The following is a 23191-nucleotide window of genomic DNA, read 5'->3' as shown; positions in this document are numbered from 1 at the left end:
TGGATGGGTGAGTAGGAGGTGGATAGGTGAGTATGAGGTGGATGGGTGAGTAGGAGGTAGATGGGTGAGTAGGAGGTGGATGGGTGAGTAGGAGGTGGATGGGTGAGTATGAGGTGGATGGGTGAGTATGAGGTGGATGGGTGAGTAGGAGGTAGATGGGTGAGTAGGAGTTGGATGGGTGAGTAGGAGGTGGATAGGTGAGTATGAGGTGGATGGGTGAGTAGGAGGTAGATGGGTGAGTAGGAGGTGGATGGGTGAGTAGGAGGTGGATGGGTGAGTATGAGGTGGATGGGTGAGTATGAGGTGGATGGGTGAGTAGGAGGTAGATGGGTGAGTAGGAGTTGGATGGGTGAGTAGGAGGTGGATAGGTGAGTATGAGGTGGATGGGTGAGTAGGAGGTGGATGGGTGAGTAGGAGGTGGATGGGTGAGTAGGAGGTGGATGGGTGAGTATGAGGTGGATGGGTGAGTATGAGGTGGATGGGTGAGTATGAGATGGATGGGTGAGTATGTGGTGGATGGGTGAGTATGAGGTGGATGGGTGAGTAGGAGGTGGATGGGTGAGTAGGAGGTGAATGGGTGAGTAGGAGGTGGATGGGTGAGTATGAGGTGGATGGGTGAGTAGGAGGTGGATGGGTGAGTATGTGGTGGATGGGTGAGTAGGAGGTGGATGGATGAGTATGAGGTGGATGGGTGAGTATGTGGTGGATGGGTGAGTAGGAGGTGGATGGATGAGTATGTGGTGGATGGGTGAGTAGGAGGTGGATGGATGAGTAGGAGGTGGATGGATGAGTATGTGGTGGATGGGTGAGTATGAGGTGGATGGATGAGTATGTGGTGGATGGGTGAGTATGAGGTGGATGGGTGAGTATGTGGTGGATGGGTGAGTAGGAGGTGGATGGGTGAGTATGTGGTGGATGGGTGAGTATGAGGTGGATGGGTGAGTAGGAGGTGGATGGATGAGTAGGAGGTGGATGGATGAGTATGTGGTGGATGGGTGAGTATGAGGTGGATGGATGAGTAGGAGGTGGATGGGTGAGTATGAGGTGGATGGGTGAGTATGTGGTGGATGGGTGAGTATGAGGTGGATGGGTGAGTAGGAGGTGGATGGGTGAGTAGGAGGTGAATGGGTGAGTAGGAGGTGGATGGGTGAGTAGGAGGTGAATGGGTGAGTAGGAGGTGGATGGGTGAGTATGAGGTGGATGGGTGAGTAGGAGGTGGATGGGTGAGTATGTGGTGGATGGGTGAGTAGGAGGTGGATGGATGAGTATGAGGTGGATGGGTGAGTATGTGGTGGATGGGTGAGTAGGAGGTGGATGGATGAGTATGTGGTGGATGGGTGAGTAGGAGGTGGATGGATGAGTAGGAGGTGGATGGATGAGTATGTGGTGGATGGGTGAGTATGAGGTGGATGGATGAGTATGTGGTGGATGGGTGAGTATGAGGTGGATGGGTGAGTATGTGGTGGATGGGTGAGTAGGAGGTGGATGGGTGAGTATGTGGTGGATGGGTGAGTATGAGGTGGATGGGTGAGTAGGAGGTGGATGGATGAGTAGGAGGTGGATGGATGAGTATGTGGTGGATGGGTGAGTATGAGGTGGATGGATGAGTAGGAGGTGGATGGGTGAGTATGAGGTGGATGGGTGAGTATGTGGTGGATGGGTGAGTAGGAGGTGGATGGGTGAGTATGTGGTGGATGGGTGAGTATGAGGTGGATGGGTGAGTAGGAGGTGGATGGATGAGTAGGAGGTGGATGGATGAGTATGTGGTGGATGGGTGAGTATGAGGTGGATGGATGAGTAGGAGGTGGATGGGTGAGTATGAGGTGGATGGGTGAGTATGTGGTGGATGGGTGAGTAGGAGGTGGATGGGTGAGTATGTGGTGGATGGGTGAGTATGTGGTGGATGGGTGAGTATGAGGTGGATGGATGAGTATGTGGTGGATGGGTGAGTATGAGGTGGATGGATGAGTAGGAGGTGGATGGGTGAGTAGGAGGTGGATGGATGAGTATGTGGTGGATGGGTGAGTATGTGGTGGATGGGTGAGTATGTGGTGGATGGGTGAGTATGTGGTGGATGGGTGAGTATGTGGTGGATGGATGAGTAGGAGGTGGATGGGTGAGTATGAGGTGGATAGGTGAGTATGTGGTGGATGGGTGAGTAGGAGGTGGATGGGTGAGTAGGAGGTGGATGGGTGAGTATGTGGTGGATGGGTGAGTAGGAGGTGGATGGATGAGTATGTGGTGGATGGGTGAGTATGAGGTGGATGGATGAGTAGGAGGTGGATGGGTGAGTAGGAGGTGGATGGATGAGTATGTGGTGGATGGGTGAGTAGGAGGTGGATGGATGAGTATGTGGTGGATGGGTGAGTATGTGGTGGATGGATGAGTAGGAGGTGGATGGATGAGTAGGAGGTGGATGGGTGAGTAGGAGGTGGATGGGTGAGTATGAGGTGGAATGGGTGAGTATGTGGTGGATGGGTGAGTAGGAGGTGGATGGGTGAGTATGTGGTGGATGGGTGAGTATGTGGTGGATGGATGAGTAGGAGGTGGATGGATGAGTATGTGGTGGATGGGTGAGTATGAGGTGGATGGATGAGTAGGAGGTGGATGGGTGAGTAGGAGGTGGATGGGTGAGTAGGAGGTGGATGGATGAGTAGGAGGTGGATGGGTGAGTATGAGGTGGATGGGTGAGTAGGAGGTGGATGGATGAGTATGTGGTGGATGGGTGAGTATGAGGTGGATGGATGAGTAGGAGGTGGATGGGTGAGTAGGAGGTGGATGGGTGAGTAGGAGGTGGATGGATGAGTAGGAGGTGGATGGGTGAGTATGTGGTGGATGGGTGAGTAGGGGGTGGATGGATGAGTATGAGGTAGATAGGTTGGTGAGAGGTAGATGGGTGAGTATGTTATAGATGGGTGAGTATGTGGTAGATGGGTGAGTATGAGGTAGTATAAGTAGTAGTAGTAGTAGTAGTAGTAGTAGTTGGATAAAGCGCAAACTTGGGGACAAAGAGTCCCAAGAGTTGCCTCCCTTTCATTTCTCCGTTCTCAATACGAAGGCTTGCTTGATGAGTTCTCAGTCTCACATAGAAGGAAGTGCGTAATAGTGAAATCTTAGTGATGTCAAAGAGGTATATCCACAAAAAGTTGAGTAAATTGAGCAAATTGTTTCGCTGTGACAAGTCAATAAAATGAGCAGGGATCGGTGACCTTTGCGATATGGGAACACATGAAAACGTACAGTGATCAATAGTCCTGCACCATGACCGTGGAATATATTTATTTTATTAAAAAAAAATCATCTAGAAATGCATACAAAAGCAAGTCTAGCCAGCTCAAGCTCGCTCTATTCCACAAATCAGCATAGGGATTTTTTTGTTATTTTGAGAGTCAAGGAGGATATTGCGTAATATAAGATTTCAGAGACTAAATGTTAGTCTAAGTGATCAAGTACTTGTAGATTGTTGTTTGGCCTTAGGTTCGAAGTTGTACTGCGTCTCAAGTGTCAGATTAGTGCTGCAGAAGGTTCTGAGTAATGGGTAAAGATGACAAATGTTTAAGATCGTATCGGCAATCTGTGAGCACTTTATAGAGACATCATTCCTGGGATCATGTACACACAACGCAGTTACAGACATGTGTTCACCTCACAATCTCAGAGGAGATGTCGAAAATATCACCAGCAATTAACACTGATAGAACAGGGTTACGTGAAGGTCTAACTCGAAGCTCGAACAAAAATCAACATACGCACAAAACAATTTATAAAGTGTTCCCATACTAAGTTCATATCGTATGTCATAACAATATATATATATGTATATATACAGAGAGAGAGAGAGAGAGAGAGAGAGAGAGAGAAAGAGAGAGGGAGAGAGAGAGAGAGAGAGAGAGAGAGAGAGAGAGCAGGGTTCTATACACACACATGGCTGAATAAAGGATAAAAACGACATTTTCAATAGCGGAATCTATATTAAAGTTCAAACATATGTGAGGTGTACAATGAGATGTGTTTTCAACGTGTGACACAAGTGTGTCAAGTTTCTACACTACATGAGACATTCCTCAGAGTCCCGGGGAGTCCCGTGTCACCATGGGGATTGGGGAGGTCACGACGTCACGGGTCATCGCTTCTAGGGTGGCATTAACAACGTCGTTGCAGCACATGGATCCCTACATTCAGTTCACTCCCCTTCCTAAGGGGACAGTGGGAAGTGATTCCTAACATGGGTACAATGTGTGAAGTTCATTTCTGATATAGGCCACCATAAACAAAGGTTTGCTGACCAAGAATAAACATGTACATAAAACAACATTCACTCAGTTACACTATATAATCCGACTCTCCTCCAACAAGAAGTGTTTGAAGTTTCTTGTGTCTATTGTTAACAGTGTAACCTTATCACGATAGGGAACTCACATAGAAAAATCGTATAATTTATCCATGTCGGACCGCAATCTTAAACTGCATGTATCAGCAGGTCAGTTTGCCTTGGCATTGCCTGTTATCTGCGTTCTTCGTGTCTATTGAAATATTTTACAGGCGCTTCCATAACTGCCTTGAACACCGACAGCAAAAGAGTGATTATTCTACCGAGCGCCAGTGGGTATTCCTTGTAGAATAGGACCGTAATATCCCATGCTTGTCGTTAACACCGACAGTGCTTCACACACCATCCCTGGCCCATTTGCAGCCTGTCGTGATGTAACGCAAGTACTGCTGACTGTAACGTAAAACATGTACTCACTCATTATAGGTCTTCAGCAACCCAAGCCGTAAAAGGCGACTGCTTGTCGTATGAGGCGACTATGGGGATCAGGTGGTCAGGCTCGCTGACTTGGTTGATGCATGTCATCGTACCCCAATTGCGTGAATCGATGCTCTTGATAACAGTCACTGGATTGTCTGGTCCAGACTCCATTACTTACAGACCGCCATCATATAGCTGGAATATTGCTGAGTGCGACATTAAACAAGAAACAAACAAAAAACTGGGGATAAGCCGAGATAAGATATTTAATTTAGAAGGTATCTGAAATCCGCTGGTGCAGACATCAACTTGGTAGAGTTTAAATCAACTGTCGTTGAATTGTTGAGGACATGAAGGTCACGCGGTGCTAAAACAGTTGACAACCAATCAGCGTTTTCTGACAATGAGATTGACATGAGATTGACAGAATGAGACCAAAACCGTCTGTCTGGTTCATCACAGCTGGATTGTCTGGTCAAGACTCAATTGGATACAGTCCACAAGAAACAAACACTTTCTTAATGCAAACTGTCTGAGTGGCGGGTGCTAGCGGTAGAGCAGGTCATGCTTACACTTTTCGCGAACACCTTGTGTCATCACTCATTTTCAGTCATCCATCATATAATTTCCCCCACTATTACGCCTTTTATACTAAATTAGAGTCTGTTTCGGCTGTCAAACGAGACTGATTATTCTCTGGCGTTGATCTAATTTAGTGACATCCAACAACGAACCTAACAACACACGGGTCTCCGACGCCAGTCGTGAGCTGTACAAACCTGTCACTGACATTTCAAAACAACATCATCAAGCTGGGATAAGCTGGCTGTGACTGGTTCTGACACATTTAGGTGAGATATTTCAAAAGCAGTTCCCCATGTCAAGTGCAGTACGATATGGAAGATAGACTTAGGATTTCGAGGATGCATCTCTTCTTGTGCGGGGGCACGGGTGGCCCAGTCGTCTAAGGCGCCGCGATTCGCTGTGCTGAGTTGCGTCTCTTGGGCACGCCAGAAACCTATGGTTGTGGGTTCGCCGCGATTATGTTTTAGGTTTGTCAGCACCATACCCGTGCTCGTGGGTTTCACCGAAGTGGTAAACGTCTGAGACCTGCATCACTTGGGGCTTTCCTCCCACATTAAGCTGACACGCCGCGATGTAACTGTAATACTGTTAAAAGCGGCGTTAAACCCAACTCACTCACTCACTCAATCTTCTTTTGCACGGCTGAAGACACTAGGGTAGGCGGACGTAAAATCTGTACCATTTTCCGATCCCTGATGAACAGAATGTTTTCTACTGGTGTGTATCAGTTCCTGCTTACTTTAAAAATCCCACAGTCAACCGGGGCTGTGGACACCTTTTATTTTACACACGTTCAATCTTGACCACGGACACGCTTTATTACAAACACGTTCAACCGTGACTATGGCCACCTTTTATTATACACACGTTCAATCTTGGCCCACATTGACGCTTTTTACTTTACCCACGTTTAATCTTAGCCAAAGACACCTTATATTGTACCCATGTTCAACCTTGGCAATGGATACCTTCCACTGCACACGTTCAACCTTGGCAATTCAACCTTGGCAATGGATACCTTCCACTGCACACGTTCAACCTTGGCAATGGATACCTTCCACTGTACTCATTCAACCTTGGCAATGGCTACCTTCCACTGCACACATTCAACCTTGGCAATGGACACCTTCCACTGCACGCGTTCAACCTTGGCAATGGACACCTTCCACTGTACACATACAACCTTGGCAATGGATACCTTCCACTGTACACATACAACCTTGGCAATGGATACCTTCCACTGTACACATTCAACCTTGGCAATGGATACCTTCCACTGTACACATTCAACCTTCTCAATGGACACCTTCCACTGTACACGTTCAACCTTGGCAATGGATACCTTCCACTGTACACATTCAACCTTGGCAATGGATACCTTCCACTGTACACATTCAACCTTCTCAATGGACACCTTCCACTGTACACGTTCAACCTTGGCAATGGACACCTTCCACTGTACACATTCAACCTTAGCAATGGATACCTTCCACTGCACACATTCAACCTTGGCAATGGATACCTTCCACTGCACACGTTCAACCTTGGCAATGGATACCTTCCACTGTACGCATTCAACCTTGGCAATGGACACCTTCCACTGCTAGCGTTCAACCTTGGCAATGGATACCTTCCACTGTACACATTCGACCTTGGCAATGGCTACCTTCCACTGCACGCGTTCAACCTTGGCAATGGATACCTTCCACTGCACGCGTTCAACCTTGGCAATGGATACCTTCCACTGTACACATACAACCTTGGCAATGGATACCTTCCACTGCACACGTTCAACCTTGGCAATGGATACCTTCCACTGTACACATACAACCTTGGCAATGGACACCTTCCACTGCACACGTTCAACCTTGGCAATGGATACCTTCCACTGCACGCGTTTAACCTTGGCAGTGGATACCTTCCACTGTACACATTCAACCTTGGCAATGGACACCTTCCACTGTACACATTCAACCTTGGCAATGGATACCTTCCACTGTACACATTCAACCTTGGCAATGGACACCTTCCACTGTACACATTCAACCTTGGCAATGGATACCTTCCACTGTACACATTCAACCTTGGCAATGTACACCTTCCACTGTACACATTCAACCTTGGCAATGGACACCTTCCACTGTACACATTCAACCTTGGCAATGGACACCTTCCACTGTACACATTCAACCTTGGCAATGGACACCTTCCACTGCACGTGTTCAACCTTGGCAATGGACACCTTCCACTGTACACATTCAACCTTGGCAATGGACACCTTCCACTGTACACATTCAACCTTGGCAATGGACACCTTCCACTGCACGCGTTCAACCTTGGCAATGGACACCTTCCACTGCACGCGTTCAACCTTGGCAATGGACACCTTCCACTGTACACATTCAACCTTGGCAATGGCTACCTTCCACTGCACACATTCAACCTTGGCAATGGACACCTTCCACTGCACGCGTTCAACCTTGGCAATGGACACCTTCCACTGTACACATACAACCTTGGCAATGGATACCTTCCACTGCACACGTTCAACCTTGGCAATGGATACCTTCCACTGTACGCATTCAACCTTTGCCATGGACATCTTTTATTTCACACATGTTCAATCTAACACCATTTTGGATTACCTTCTTAAAACACCCGGTCGATTGTGGACGACTTTCTCAAAACACCCGCTCCGCCGTGTCCGACTGTGGACACCGGTCAGTCTCTCAGAACACCGCCTTGGGACGTCGTTTACTCCAAGACCATCACAATGAGTGAGTGAGTGAGTGAGTTGGGTTTAACGCCACTTTTAACAGTATTACAATTATATCGCGGCGTGTCAGCTTAATGTTGGAGTGAGTGAGTGAGTGAGTTGGGTTTAACGCCACTTTTAACACTATTACAATGATATCGCGGCGTGTCAGCTTAATGTGGGAGGAAAGCCCCAAGTGATGCAGGTCTCAGACGTTTACCACCTCGGTGAAACCCACGAGCACGGGTATGGTGCTGACAAACCTACAAACATAATTGCTGCGAACCGGGATTCCAACCCACAATCATACGTTTCTGGCGTGCCCAAGGGACGCAACTCTAAACAGCGAATCCTTAGACGACTGGGCCACCCGTGGCCCCCACCCCTAACCCCATCACATTAAGGATACGTTTTTAATTAAACAGTTTGGAGAATGATGTACTACGTGTAACAGCTTTTAAACGCCGCAGAAATACAAGCGTTCAGATGTAGGCGTTTATAGCCAGTGTGTTACGGGGTGGGGGGGGGGGGGGGGGGGGGGGGGACGGGGGGGCTAAACGCCTGGTAATCGTCGTGCCTACTGTGTAAGGAGGACGGATAGATGTTTGATGTTCTCGCCAGACAACATGTGTTCAGCGGGCTCATGTCTTCACGCTTGCAGGAATGCGGGGCAAACGATATACCGGTAAGACAAAGCATTCTCGCCCTCGTCACATACAAGCTCCAGGTTCGACTCCATTCTAGGACCAATAAAGTGATAGAATTTATTTATTTATTTATTTATTTATTTATTTATTTATTTATTTATTTATTTATTTATTTATTTATTTATTTATTTATTTATTTATTTATTTATTTATTTATTTATTAGTCTGTTTCTTTCTTTGTTTATTAATTTATTTATTTTACACCTTAGCAAAGCTGCTCAGTTTCATTTAGAGTTAGCGAACAACACAGCGGACTGGGGAAGAGGGTGTAGCCTTTTGGACCAAGTGATCTCTCGTACTTACAGATAAACGATTTTCTTTATGGGTACACACTGCCGTAGCCAGCCGGGGGGGGGACATGGTGGGCAGTTGCCCCCTCCGGAATTTTTGATAAAAAAACATTTTTCCTTGTGAAAGTTAACTTAAATAAGAAATGAATAATCTTATTTGCCCCACCTGTCAGAAAAAGGTAGCATTGATTGCCCAGTCACCTACGCCGCCGCATTTCGATGTGCCACTAAGCTATGGTACTGGGTTCGAATCCCAGATCCGTCGTGATAATGTTTGCTCTCGTGCGTGTGTTTCACCAAAGACGTAAACGCATAAGACCTGCCTCAGTTCGGGCGTTCCTCCCACGCCAAGCTGACACCCGTGATAGGACTGGAATACCGTATTCGACGTAATAAGCGCCCCGCCCTAATAAGCGCCCACCGCGATATTTGCTAATATATTGGCCACTGAACAATCCCAATTAGCACCCCTTCCGATTGATCAATGTACACAGGACTTATTTATTCGCGTATAATACGCACTCATGTGTTATATGCACCCTTAATTATGGGCAATTAAATTCTGGAAAAATATATCTGTCGTACATAAACATTTCAGGCTGTCAGCATAAACCACGAAATTTATCTTTTAACTCTGTTTTTTCCCACTAAAATAATATTCTAATAAGAGCCCCCTATTTCTAATTTTGAGAGCGCCCTCAGCGCTTATTACGTCGAATACGGTACTGCTCAAAGCAGCGTTAAACCCAACTTGTCACTCACTTTATAAGTAATGTGTTTATGCCCATATATGGTGCGCGCCAAACGTTAGGTTTTAACGGTACTGTACCTGATAGAACAGCAAATGAGACACCTGGCCCCACAAGTCATGAACCTCTCTATCGTGGAAGGCTAACTTTAATCAGTAGTTTTTTTCATTCCAGCTGTGGTTTACACAACACCAACACGTATATCTATCGCTTTACATATCATCAAGTATGTACAGCTATCTAGTAGATCACCATAACTTACATCAAACTTATATCCCAGGCTTTGCTCTAATTGACACTATCATTTTCGGTGTCTCTTTGAACTGTGAGCATCCCACACGCGAGATTGTAGGTTCCCACGCGAGATCTCGTCCCCAGGGGGACATAATAACTGGACGTGAAACTTTTTATTAACGCCAAAGGGCCAACCGGTGTTTTGTTAAGGCGAAGTACCATATTTCTCCTGGATTTTGAGCTGGTACAGGTGGAATCTTCGGATGGGGTGTGAGGTAATACCGGCAGGGGCAGAGACCGTGCCAAGTTCTCACAACCAGACAAAGTTACATTCAAGGAACGTGGCTGGCATTTTATAAGTTTGATAGATACAGCAACTGACGACTTGGGTGGAATGGAATCCTCTTCACATTGGATTAGTGTATCAACGAGAACAACGGAGACATCCATTCGTCACCTCTCGCCCCTTTCCGTAAACTGCAAGACTCGTCCTCCTATCGATGAATGTCATGTGCAAAAATGCGACAAACCAATCAGAATGCGCGTATGATTTCAAGTCCTTCGTCAAAGAGTCCCACAGAAATAATTTTTGATTTTACAAATGCCTTGCATCTAAAAATATACCAAAGACACAGTTAAATGTGTTCAACCATGCTGTATAATTCCGCACGTCCCGATGTGCTTAAAGTTGCATGTGAAATATATGTAATATATGGGGAAATATATGTCAACCATTACGCAACGAGTTGACAATTGTTTTAGGTATGCCCGTTTGCGCTATGACGGAACCCGGTCGCAAAAATGGCCACCAGGGGGACACCAGTCGCTATTCGGCTTGTCACGGATTAACACGAGTTGGTCACGAATGCGGAGACACCCTCCTGGGAGATTCACCTCGTGGATGTACAAGTCAATCAACAAAACGAATCACTGATATGAAAAAGCTATTTCTCCGATCCATTTAGATTATCATATCAGAAAGACTAACAGCTTACACAGTAAATGATATAAACTCTGCCATTGCTTGTTTTCCGTCATGTACACTACCGTTCTAAACATACGTTTCCTCGGTCAGGACTTTGGCATGAAAGGGTCGCTTCTGTCGAGATCGTAGGGTTGACATTTTCAATGCTTTTCAAAACGTTTCGCGTACTATAGTGGTCATCTTCCTGAGACAAGGGAGTTACCTGTCTGCAAAAGTCTAGTTTCCACCCTTGCCAAAATAGGATGGAATTTCTGGGCTCGATCGTAGCGCCACCAGTGGCTATTACGAGCACGTCCCTTCTATGTTCCGCGATCTACTCGATAGTCAAGATCTGTATTGTAATAAAACGGGTCTTTCCCCGCGAAGTGCATCAGATCACGTGAGCACCTTGATTAAAAACATGAAAGAATTTGTAGAATTTGTCGACGCCCAGTTGGCGGTAAACATACTTTGAAAATCCTGCAATCGACCAAAATCTACACGTTGAAATCCATTACAGTCAGTGAACTCCATTGCCTCGGGAAAATGTATAGTGGTGGAGGGGACGTTTGTTTTGAAGAGTAGTGTATATGGTTCGCGAGGAGCAATATGATGCAAATCGAAGGAAGCTCACTGAAATCAATACGATAGCATAGATGGCGAGAAGGAAAACCATTTACTTTCACCCAACGAAGCCCTTGTCCAGGTATACGACGACAGCCAAGATTATAATCTGCCGGGCAAAAGAATGTATACATTTGCAAATTGTATGAGACCAATATATTACAAACGTTACTAGTCTGAAAAACGTCGCCGAAACACTGCAAACTTAAGGTCCAAAACGCAACTGTGATACCCGTGACCCGTCACAAATACATCATCATCAAATAACCATTTCTTGTTCGTTTCAATTTTAGAGACCATCAAACATCGATGTATACTTTCTTTTGCCCGGCACTTTACAATCATGGCTATCGACGTATATCTGGACTTAGGGTTCGTTTGCCACAGAGTTGAATGAATTCTTGAAAAAAAACCCGTTAATACCGGGTCGCAGATATATTAAAGACATATTGACAGAAAAAAACCGCTTACCTTAGGCAAATGCCGATATTTATTGAAAACTGTAAACATATTTGAAAAATATACACTGGCCATTGCGTTATGTAAACCCTGTTATGTGCCGCTACCGTGGGCTCAGCATAGTTTAATGTTTCATTCAAATACACTCCCAGCCGCATCGGTTCATAAAAAATGAAACAAAACATCTCTCATGTGAATTGCATCAGTAGAATTACTAGTTATACCGCTCACCGTATTGTGTAATTGGATTGACGAACGTGCCCCAGAACGCTAGACAATCCCAGAGGGACTGTATCCTAAAAGCGCGTACGCATAAAGATGTAATTAGGCCAACAAGCTCCCAGGCTAAAGTGACGTAAGACTGGGTCAGTGCCCATTTCATTCAGATTAAAATGCCATAAATGTTGCTCGATATTAGTTAAAAAACAAATGTACCAAGTATAGAATTACAGAGTTTGTATTTTATCTTCGTGTTGGGTTACTCAATCGGAACATACTAATATGATATATTCATATCTACTTCGGGCATTATTTTAATTTTGTGAAAGAGACTGGGTTGAGTCTAGAGTGGTACCGGTCCAGTTTATTGTGTAGTACTGGTGGCGTTATATCACTAGGGACTATCGGAAATGTCTCGAACATTCATTATTGATTAATTTGCTAATTTAAACCATCATCGTGACGTCAAACTATTTTTGGTGCAGCTGATTCTGAGCCAGGAAATCCTGGCACAAGTATATACTTCATTGTGCAAAATTATGGAGAACTTATTCATGACCATAATCACTCGAACCCGATTCCGAACGTAGAATGAACATATATATCTCATTATTTCTACATTACATAGTATTGAATTACTTTTTGATGATTTTGTACTTCTAACGTCTGAAGTCACAAGAATCGTGCGACATTGTTTTCATTGGTAAGATTATTTATCATTCAAAACTGGCTCCCACAGGAGATATCGCTTGCATGAGATCAAGCGATATCTACACTGTAGATATCGCTGCAATGAAATTACATCACAATGCTTTGCAGACCATTGTGATGTCATTGGTTACCATGACGTCACAATCAAATGATATCACTAATGGCTCTGCTACTGAAGCTGTTTGCAGTACTTTTTACACTGAAGACACTACTAATTACTGTCTACAAATTGAAAAAGTTGAAAGAATGATGTTGGATGATAAATAAAATCTCACCCTCGTGTCTTTTGATATCAAATATGTCAACACTCGTTGATAAAAGTGGCAAAAATCCTCGGCAAGCCTCGGAATTGTTCCACTTTTATCAACTCGTGTTGATATATTTGATATCAAAAGACACTCGGGTGAGATTCTCTATATGAAAGAGCAAATCGGTTCAGAGTATCTAAAAACCTTTTCACACTTATTCTATTTTGTGATGAGAAATGTGTGATGATGATGTGAAACTATTGCAGCGCTGTTATGGTTAATGCGAAAGGTATAGAGAAAACAAACACAATCATTATGTTGTTGTTTGTTGTTTAACGCCGCACTCAGCAATATTCAAGCTATATGGCGACAGTCAGTAAATAATCGAGTCTGGACCTGACTATCCAGTGATTGACATCATGATCATCTATATAAACAATTGGGATACGATGACATTCATCAAAAAAGTCTGCGAGCCTGACCACCCGATCCCACGTTAGTCGGTTCTTACACAAGCATGGTCGCCTTTTAAACGGTAAGCATGGGTTGCTGAAGACCTATTCTTACCCCAGATCTCCACGGGTTAACACAATGTTTACTAGAGATTGTAAGATATGTTTTACATCCTCGACATCATCCAGATGCAAATAAATACTGTTGTACTGTTTAAAAGCCCAAACAGCGTCAATGCTATTATTTGTAAACTTATAGTTCTATATTAAACAATTACCGTGGAATATTAAACAATTACCGTGGATAACCCGGTTCAGAACACGTCGCAGGGTGGTCAAGTGGTGTAGGCGTTCGCTCGTCACAAAGACGGCGGTGTTCGATTCCCACAGGGGTACAATGTGTTGAAGCCCATCTGGTGTCACCGCATCGTTATTGCGGAATATTGCTGAAAGCAACGTAAAACCCAACTCACCCAGTCTCTCAGAATAACCCTGCACCTCCTATTCGTTGCTTAGTGTGGGCACGGGTGGCCCAGTCGTCTCAGGCAAAGAGTTGTGTCTCTTGAGGACGCCAGAAACCTATGATTGTTGGTTTGAATCCCGGTTCGCCCCGATTATGCTTCTACGTTTGTCAGCACCATACCCGTGCTCGTGGATTTCACCGAAGTGGTAAACGTCTGTGACCTACATCACTTCGGGCTTTCCTCCCACATTAAGCTGACACGCCGCGATATAACTGACATCTGTTAAAAGCGGCGTTAAATCCAACTCACTCACTCGTTGCTTAGTACTCGAAGCTTACGACAGGCTGGAAATATCCGAATGTTGACATTTTCATAATAACAATTCTAATATAGTTTCATACTAGAGAAATGTAAAAAGAAAAATAATTCCGCAAATTGTACCAGACGTATGTTTTATGATATAAAGAGTTTTTATAGTAACGTATTTATTAAGTCAAAGGCATGCGATACACTATTCGCATGACAGATATCAGTCCACCAAAGTCAAAACGATCAGGGTAGTGTTACAGAATTTAACACAGTTAATCCCAACTGCAGGTTGCCTGATGCTCGTGGAAGCATTGACGTTCAGTTATCCAACACGCCCCACCTCCTGCAGAATGTGAAATATGTGAGTACAGACGTGTTCCGGTGTAGGAATGTTTGTAAATCTGTCTCTATCATCTCTGATTTCAGACGATACAGTCCTGCTGCCGACGACGGGCGACTCCACTCGCCCAGGGAGGAGGTGATAGGCCCCGGGCTGTACAGCGTGTAAGCTAGACTTGCGGAAGTCTCTAAGGCAATAATTAGTAGTTTACATCGTAATTTCTAGATTATATAAATAATAAGAACATGCTGTCCAAAAAAAGAGTCTGGCGTCATTTGTCTAGAATTACTACATATCCAATCTTCCCAAGGCAAGGGTGTAAACTGACAATAAAAGTCCAGTTTTCACCCTTGCCGAACTAGGCAAGCGAGGTAAGACCCGATTTATAACGATATAGACCTTGATTATCGATCAGATCGTCTTGACTTGGCGCCGCCATTTAGTTTGAAGCAAATGGAATCTGATTGGTCAAAAGAAGTGACACCGAAGGGACATAACTCGTAATAGCCACTGGTGGCGTTACGACCATGCCCAGATATTGCAGCCTAGTTCGGCAAGGGTGGTAACTTGACTTCTATAGTCAGTTTACACCCTTGCCTTGGGAAGACGTACTCATCCATGGACTTATCTTTCAATACAGCCTTGGAGCAAGGCTACCTGTTAGCTTGTGACGGTGATTGGAGTCATAGAGAGATTACTAAAATGTAAGAATGTTATTTTTAGATGGATTAACGCTTGAAAATGAATGCCCGAGGTAACACAGGTCCTTGGTGTTTTTAACTATAGTGCAGCATGGACAAGGGAACGGTGCTGACGAACCTAGAAAGATAATCGGGCGATTGGAACCCACGATCATAGGTTTCTGGCACACTAAGGGGAGGAAACTCTGCACAGTGATTTGAGGCGCCGTACGCGTAGACAAGGGCTCCCGTGTCCTCGGTAAGTACGAGGAGTGAAGAAAATGCTTCTCGTTACCTCGAACACCGCACTTCGACATACTGGCATTCGGGAGGTGAAACTCCCCTCCCAACAAATTAAGTATCTCCTGTCAAAACCTTCTGGAGTTTCCACTTAATGTATGTGTGAGAGAACGCATTCGTCACCACTCGTCTCTTTCAGTAAACTGCAAGACGACTCGTCCCCCGATCGATGAAGGTTTTGTGCGAAAATGCGACAAACCAATCAGAATGCGCTTCTGACTTTGGTCAAAGAATCCCTTAGAAATGATTTTTGATTTTAGATATGTATTGAATTTAAAAAATATACCCAGTATACAGTAAAATTGTTCTGTCGTATTGTATAATAATGTAAGTCCAGATGTGTTTTCAATAGCATCTGGAATATATATGATATATGGAGGAATACACGTGATTCATTACGCAACGAGTTGACAATTCTTTCAGCGATGCCAGTTTGCGCTTAGACGGAACCCAGTTGCAAACGTGGCCACGAGAGGGGCACGAGCCGCTTTCGGCTTGTCCCGGAATAACACGAGTTGGTCACGAATGTGGAAGGAACGGTGGTACCTGGCATTCACGTGTTGATTATCGTGTATATGAAAAGTATATAGACGCGAGAGAAGACGAAAATGAAGAGGAGTGAGTGGGTATGATTTTACGCCGCTTTTAGCAATACGCCTGTAGTATCGAGAAATGGGCAATACGTGGAGCGATAGAGAGAATGGAGAGAATGGAATGGCGTATACTTGGATCGCAAAGGAAAGAAAAGATAGACGGAATCTGTATTTTCGTTATTGATTTAAACAGTATTTTATTTCCATTAATGTTAAGATTTTACATTAAATAGCATTACAAAATGGAAAAAGGATTAGCAAACAGGCCAAAAAGGCCTATATTAATGCTTCTCCTAATATTGTACATCATACATGTAGATTGTAATGAAGTCTATAGAGCAGACATTAATGAGTGACACAACATGAAATAAAATGGAAAGCAAGCTACCAAATGCATTTTATATTCTTAAGTTGACACATAACTTACGTAAAGCGGTTTGTTTCAATGATGTAATTGTGAACTGATTTTATAATGTGTTCATTGTCTGAGGGAGATGAATCTTCATTGCCATTATTAAGCTTCATTCTTAATCCTTCATTTTGCGGATTGGTTTAAACATATTTTTATTCATTGAAATGAGTTGGGATTGGTGAACAAGCTTTACAGCTTATGTTAACATCGCTCCCATACAACATATATTACATATTGAAATGAAGGAGGTGACGTCATCGATATAGACATTATTTAAATAATATGTTTGTACATATTACATCAAATACAAATACAAAGTGAACATGAATAGAAAGTTACAGCTTGTGTGTGTCTAACAAGTCGTTTGTAACAAAAGTAATAGTCAATCATGAGGTTATTGTCCGGTTAATTTAATTATTAATTTGTGAAGAGCTGAAACGTTTTGTCTTAATGATGAAATCGTGGACGGATTCAACTAATTTCTGGTTTTCAGAGTGAGCAAGTTTATTGTTTCCGTTCATAATAGTATCCAGGTTATAACCGGTAGTGTAAAAGTGCATATTAAGTCTTATCTGAGTAAAGTTACAGCAAGTAAAAAAATAATGTAGGGCGTTTTCACTCTGATATCCACAGGAGCAACACGGACTGTCAATTAAATGTCTGTTAAAATACTTATCGGCGTTTAGGTCGCTACAACCGAGTCTGAGGCGGCAGTGAACGATTTGACAGAATCGAGTGCCATAGCTAAGGTCAAAATAAGTCTTATTTTCGGTTTTCGTAATTAGGTTTTCAAATTCTGACAGACTACTTGACTCTTTGGACTTTGGTAGAGCATTCCATAAGTGTATTGTGTCTGGTAAAAAGGATTTGGCGTAAGAAGAAGTACGGCTATAAATTCCTTGTATTTCAGAACTGTTTCTTAAATTATAGTTTGTAGTTTCGGAGACAAAGTTTGGGATAAAATCACAAAGATAGCTTGGGAATTGGTTGTTATACATTTTAAAGAAAAAAGTTAATTTTTGGCAGTATCTTCTATCTTGCAAGGATTGAGATTTAGTTTCATTATAAAGTTTCTTATGACTTGTGCCACGAAAGGCACCACATATAGTTCTCAGGGCATCAAGATGTAAGCTTTCTAATATACGCGATTGCTCAGACGTACAGTTATCCCAAATATGCGAACAATAGTCATATTTTGGCAAGATATAGGACTTATACATAGTATCCAAGGTTTTACGTGATAATCGGTATTTAAAACTCCTCAGACAACTGATCATAGGGCGAACTATTTGTACAATATCATTAATGTGATCAGTCCATGTACAGTCGCTTTGGAGTGTCACTCCTAAATGTTTATGACTTTTGACTTCTTTTATGATTGTTCCGTCCATAAGTAAGTTCGGCTTTAGAGACGGTTTAGCTTTACGTGAGAATTGGATGGTTTCGGTCTTATTTGGGTTAAATGTAACCTGCCACTTACGGTCCCATTGTGAAATTGTATCTAGATCATTGTTAAGACAGGTAGCAGCAACTGATGGATCTTCTATGATAACATATAATGAAGTGTCATCTGCAAAGAGACGAATGTTACTGTCAATATCACATACAATATCGTTAATGTATATCCGAAAAAGAAGTGGTCCAGGGACTGAGCCCTGAGGTACTCCAGCTAGTACAGCTTTCTTGTCAGATTTGTACCCGTTAATTGCTACCCGTTGTACTCTATTTTCTAAATAACTTTCAAACCATTTTAATAGTTCGCCTTGATACCATGAGTTTTCAGTTTATTAATAATTCCTCTATGCCATACCTTATCAAAGGCTTTACTTATATCGCAGAAGACTGCTCTTACTTCTTTTCCTTCGTCAAGAGCTTTAGCTATGAAATTATACAAAAAGGTTAATTGATTTTGCGGAATTGTCAACGTAGTGTTATGCGCCTGTGTTGCCTAGTGGGTCAAGCCTGGCTTCGAAACAGGGATGATCCCGGTTCAATTCCACCTGTCTGTCTGAATGAAGCCCGTTCTTAGGGGGAATGTCCCACATCAAGACATGTTGCAAAAAAAAAAAAAAAAAAAAATGGAGGCAGGAGAGGGCGGGACGGATGATACGATGGTAGTTATATGCGCATGCGCAATGACTGCAGGGCGATAAGCTGGTAAAACATTACCCACAGTACCTATACCTTCCGCAAAGTTCAAGTTACTGATTGCGAACTTAACCGGAGGTAAGACGCTTAAACATAAACTGATTTGACAGAGTAGGGCGAGCCTTTGGCATATTCCACCCATCACTCCCGGGGGAGGGTACCTCGATCAAGAGTAGGCCCGTCACAAGAGATGCATGTGGTATTTACGTATATAGCTATACTGCCACCATAATCTTTTCTGTTTTACACCATTGGCATACAACACACATATTGATATAAAAACAAATGTCCGAACATGCCCAGACAAGTCCAAATACTTCGGTGTCAAGCTGAAAAAAAGAGATTTCCTGGGCCCCGTTCCACAAAGCGATCTTAGCGCTAAGGTGATCGTAACTACGACTAACATCTAGTCTCTGAAATGAACATATCGTACAGAAAAAACAGTTGTTCAAATTACAATAATAAAAATACAATAAAAAGGACCCAGGGACTCTCTTCATTCCTGATACTGCAGTAATCTAGACTTGCCAAACATTAAAGTGAGTGAGTGAGTGAGTGAGTATGGTTTTACGCCGCTTTTAGCAATATTCCAGCAATATCACGGCGGGGGTCACCAGAAATGGGCTTCACACATTGTACCCATGTCGGGAATCGAACCCGGGTCTTCGGCGTGACGAGCGAACGCTTTAACCACTAGGCTACCCGACCGCCCCCGAACAATCAAGACTTGCATAGGCTGTATTTGATATATTTGTATCAGGGAGTGTAAGACAGACTACTCCCATACTTTAACACTGACTTACGGTAATCGTAGTGCTGAGATCGCGTAATGGAACGGCGCCCTGGGCTCCTTTCTATTACATATTACAAGACAATTTAAACAAACAAAGATTAAAATATTTTTTTAAGAGAATATGTGGTAGTTGAGATCAAAGAGGACATTGGTGGCCGCCCAGCCCGGTGTCTCCACGTGTCCATGCAAGTTGTGATGCACAGTGAAGCCCCGTTAATCCGGACGCCATGGTTCACACTGACAAAGATGACGTGCGGATCAACCAAATTTCCTTCGTAGACAGTCACATGAGTATTATTTCAGAAAGCTGCATTCCAGACTAAAAGTGTCAGAAAAGACAGATTTTACCACATAAACGTATCACATTTCATTGCAAGAATTTATTTTGAAAAGTATCTTAAGCCAAGTCTCCCTTTTGCAAACATGTACATGTGCACGCCAAAATACTAGTATTGTAATTCGCTTTTGTGGAACATTTGACCTCAAGTTCGGTTTCAATGTCAGGAAATCCATCTCAGTGTGTGCTTGATATCGCCCAAAGCAGGACTTCCACACTATGTATATAAAAAAAAGATGTCTTAGATAAACAAAAACCCAGCTCCAATCACGTACGAGGATATGGCATTGCATTATTCTCAAGGCTGTCTATTTTTTTAATAACGTAATATTTTGTCAAAACAGAGTTGGGGACAAAACATACACCTCAGAACAGACGTGCTCTGGAAATGTTACAGCGATAGAGAACCAGGCGATGTTTGTGTCAAGGGACAGTTGAATGATTTACAACAGAGAGTCGTGTTAGGTTTGCAGAAACTACCAAAATAAATATCAACAGCATCGTGAAAACAACGATTTCCCCCCAAAAGCTTACTTGTGCTTTTTGTCCTGCTTGAGACAGAAACAGTCCTTGTCCAAGATAGCCATAACATAACCTTTGGATGGACAAGGGATGATGAGGGACGGTTTTTTAGCCAAAGATTTGCAAAATTTAAGAACTGCGCAAAACCTCAGATGTTATGAATGAGAACTAGAATCGATTCAATTCAAGATTTGCTTCTTTTAGACTTAACAACGATAAATGTGTGTCCAAAACGATTTTAGATGTTTGTTTGGGAAGCATCTTTTCGACATTTAAACATAATAAAATCTTTATGAAAACATACAGTTTTATGGATAACAACTTCTGTTTTATTGCATATAGCGACGTTTGAATGTAGATTTTAACAAGATAGAGTGAGTAAAATCAAGTTATAATAAGTATGATGTGAAATATCACAAAGGTAAAGAAGAAGCCAGATGTACAGTAGGTGAAAGTCTTGGAACTAAGCTGAATTTCTTCGGAGATGTTGACAAACACACATACAAACTTATGCTAAAATAATTAATATGTTTCTCTGAAGTTGTAAATGTTTACATGTTTATGTACTTGATGCTGTCAGATGACCAAATCAGGGTAGTTCTAACATTTGACCGTGTAAGATAATTTTCATACCAATATTTCAAACATTGACATTTCCCCAAAGGAGTCCAAAAGGGCCGATTTTTATTTTATAATTCTAGACTATGTAACAACAAATTAAATATAACTATATATTCACATTGAATAATATTTATTATTTATTTTATGAACATAATATAGTTTTCGTAAAAGTATAAATATTTGTATGATTTTGTTTTGAATTTATTCAATTTGCTTAAATGTTCACCTTTAAACCCAACGACCAAGCAATAATCTTTATTTCAGTTTCAGGGGCGGACGGGTAGCCTAGCGGTTAAAGCGTTCGCTCGTCACGCCGTATAGCCGGGTTCGATTCCCGACATGAGTACAATGTGTGAAGCCCATTTCTGGTGTACCCCGCCGTGATATTGCTGGAATATTGCTAAAAGCGGCGTTAAACCATACTCACTCACTATTTTAGTTTCTAACCAAAATCATTTGTGGACTTTTGTTTAAGTAGGATTTACTCCCATGACACATCTTCACGAATATTTCTCGAACATCCAAACACACCTAATACAAAAAATACATGGTGCAAGCGGAAACCAAAGATCACTCACAAACAAAACATAAACCATGCCTTTTCTCTTTACTCGGAATGTAAAACTATAAAGTACACATCAGTAGGAGTATTTTACCAGACGTTGCAGTGCGGCCCTACGATCGTTAACATACACCGCGCTACTAGACGAGTGACCCATGATGCACCTCTGTCGGCTAACACACACTGCATATGAAGACCATGGGCCTGAGGGTGCGCAACTTTGACCTTCGCAGCCATACATAGAACTGGTCTGGGTAGAAGAATGTGTGAATGTCATTAGGGATGTCTGAAAATTGTTAGCTCGGTGGAGCTTCTGGCATCTGACGGTGAAGGAGCTTCCGTTCATGGGTCGTGGAAAGGATAACAATATTAATGTACAAATGTACATGGACGGTGAAGAATTATGAGTATTTCAGCATTCAATGTGGATAATAACCTGCAAGTGGTGCTATTTCCTGTACTCAAGAGTAGGAAAAAGCATGGAATAGTGCTTCTGATACTGGACTCCCGTCTACTAATATATATAAAACTGGTTTTATGAACGTGATGCCCATTCGACCTGTACTACATCATGAGTCACTTTAAAACGCACGGACTACATTTCACAATACGATCTTGGCGCTACACCTGACTCTAGAACATATATTTTACTAAAACAATCACCCTATTCCATTCTTAGCTCTGGCAGCCTGTATTCCTCCCCTCTAGAGAATTATCTATGTTCAACCTTATTTCGGGGGTTACATGTTAATATCCCCATCCTCGACCATCGTTAGTCCTGTTAATACCGGGGAGTTCCACGGTTGAATGTTTCCATTGATGGATGTCATCGTACGGATTGATGGATGTCAACGTAGAGATTGATGGATGTCAAAGTACGGATTGATGAATGTCAAAGTACGGATTGATGGATGTCATCGTACGGATTGATGGATGTCATCGTACAGATTGATGGATGTCATCGTACGGATTGATGGATGTCATCGCACGGATTGATGGATGTCATCGTAAGGATTGATGGATGTCAAAGTACGGATTGATGGATGTCATCGTACGGGTTGATGGATGTTAAAGTACGGATTTATGGATGTCATCGTACGGATTGATGGATGTCAGCGTACGGATTTATGGATGTCATCGTACGGATTGATGGATGTCAGCGTACGGATTTATGGATGTCAGCGTACGGATTGATGGATGTCAACATACGGATTGATGAATGTCATCGCACGGATTCATGTATGTCAACGTACGGATTGATGGATGTCATCGTACGGATTGATGGATGTCAACATACGGTTTGATGGATGTCAACGAACTGATTGATGGATGTCATCGTACGGATTGATGGATATCATCGTAC

Source organism: Haliotis cracherodii, unplaced genomic scaffold, assembly GCF_022045235.1.
Source record: "Haliotis cracherodii isolate W230 unplaced genomic scaffold, xgHalCrac1.p SCAF_3, whole genome shotgun sequence".
Classification (NCBI taxonomy): Eukaryota; Metazoa; Mollusca; class Gastropoda; order Lepetellida; family Haliotidae; genus Haliotis; species Haliotis cracherodii.
The sequence above is the reverse complement of the archived record's forward strand: the minus strand, read 5'-3'. Positions refer to the sequence as shown.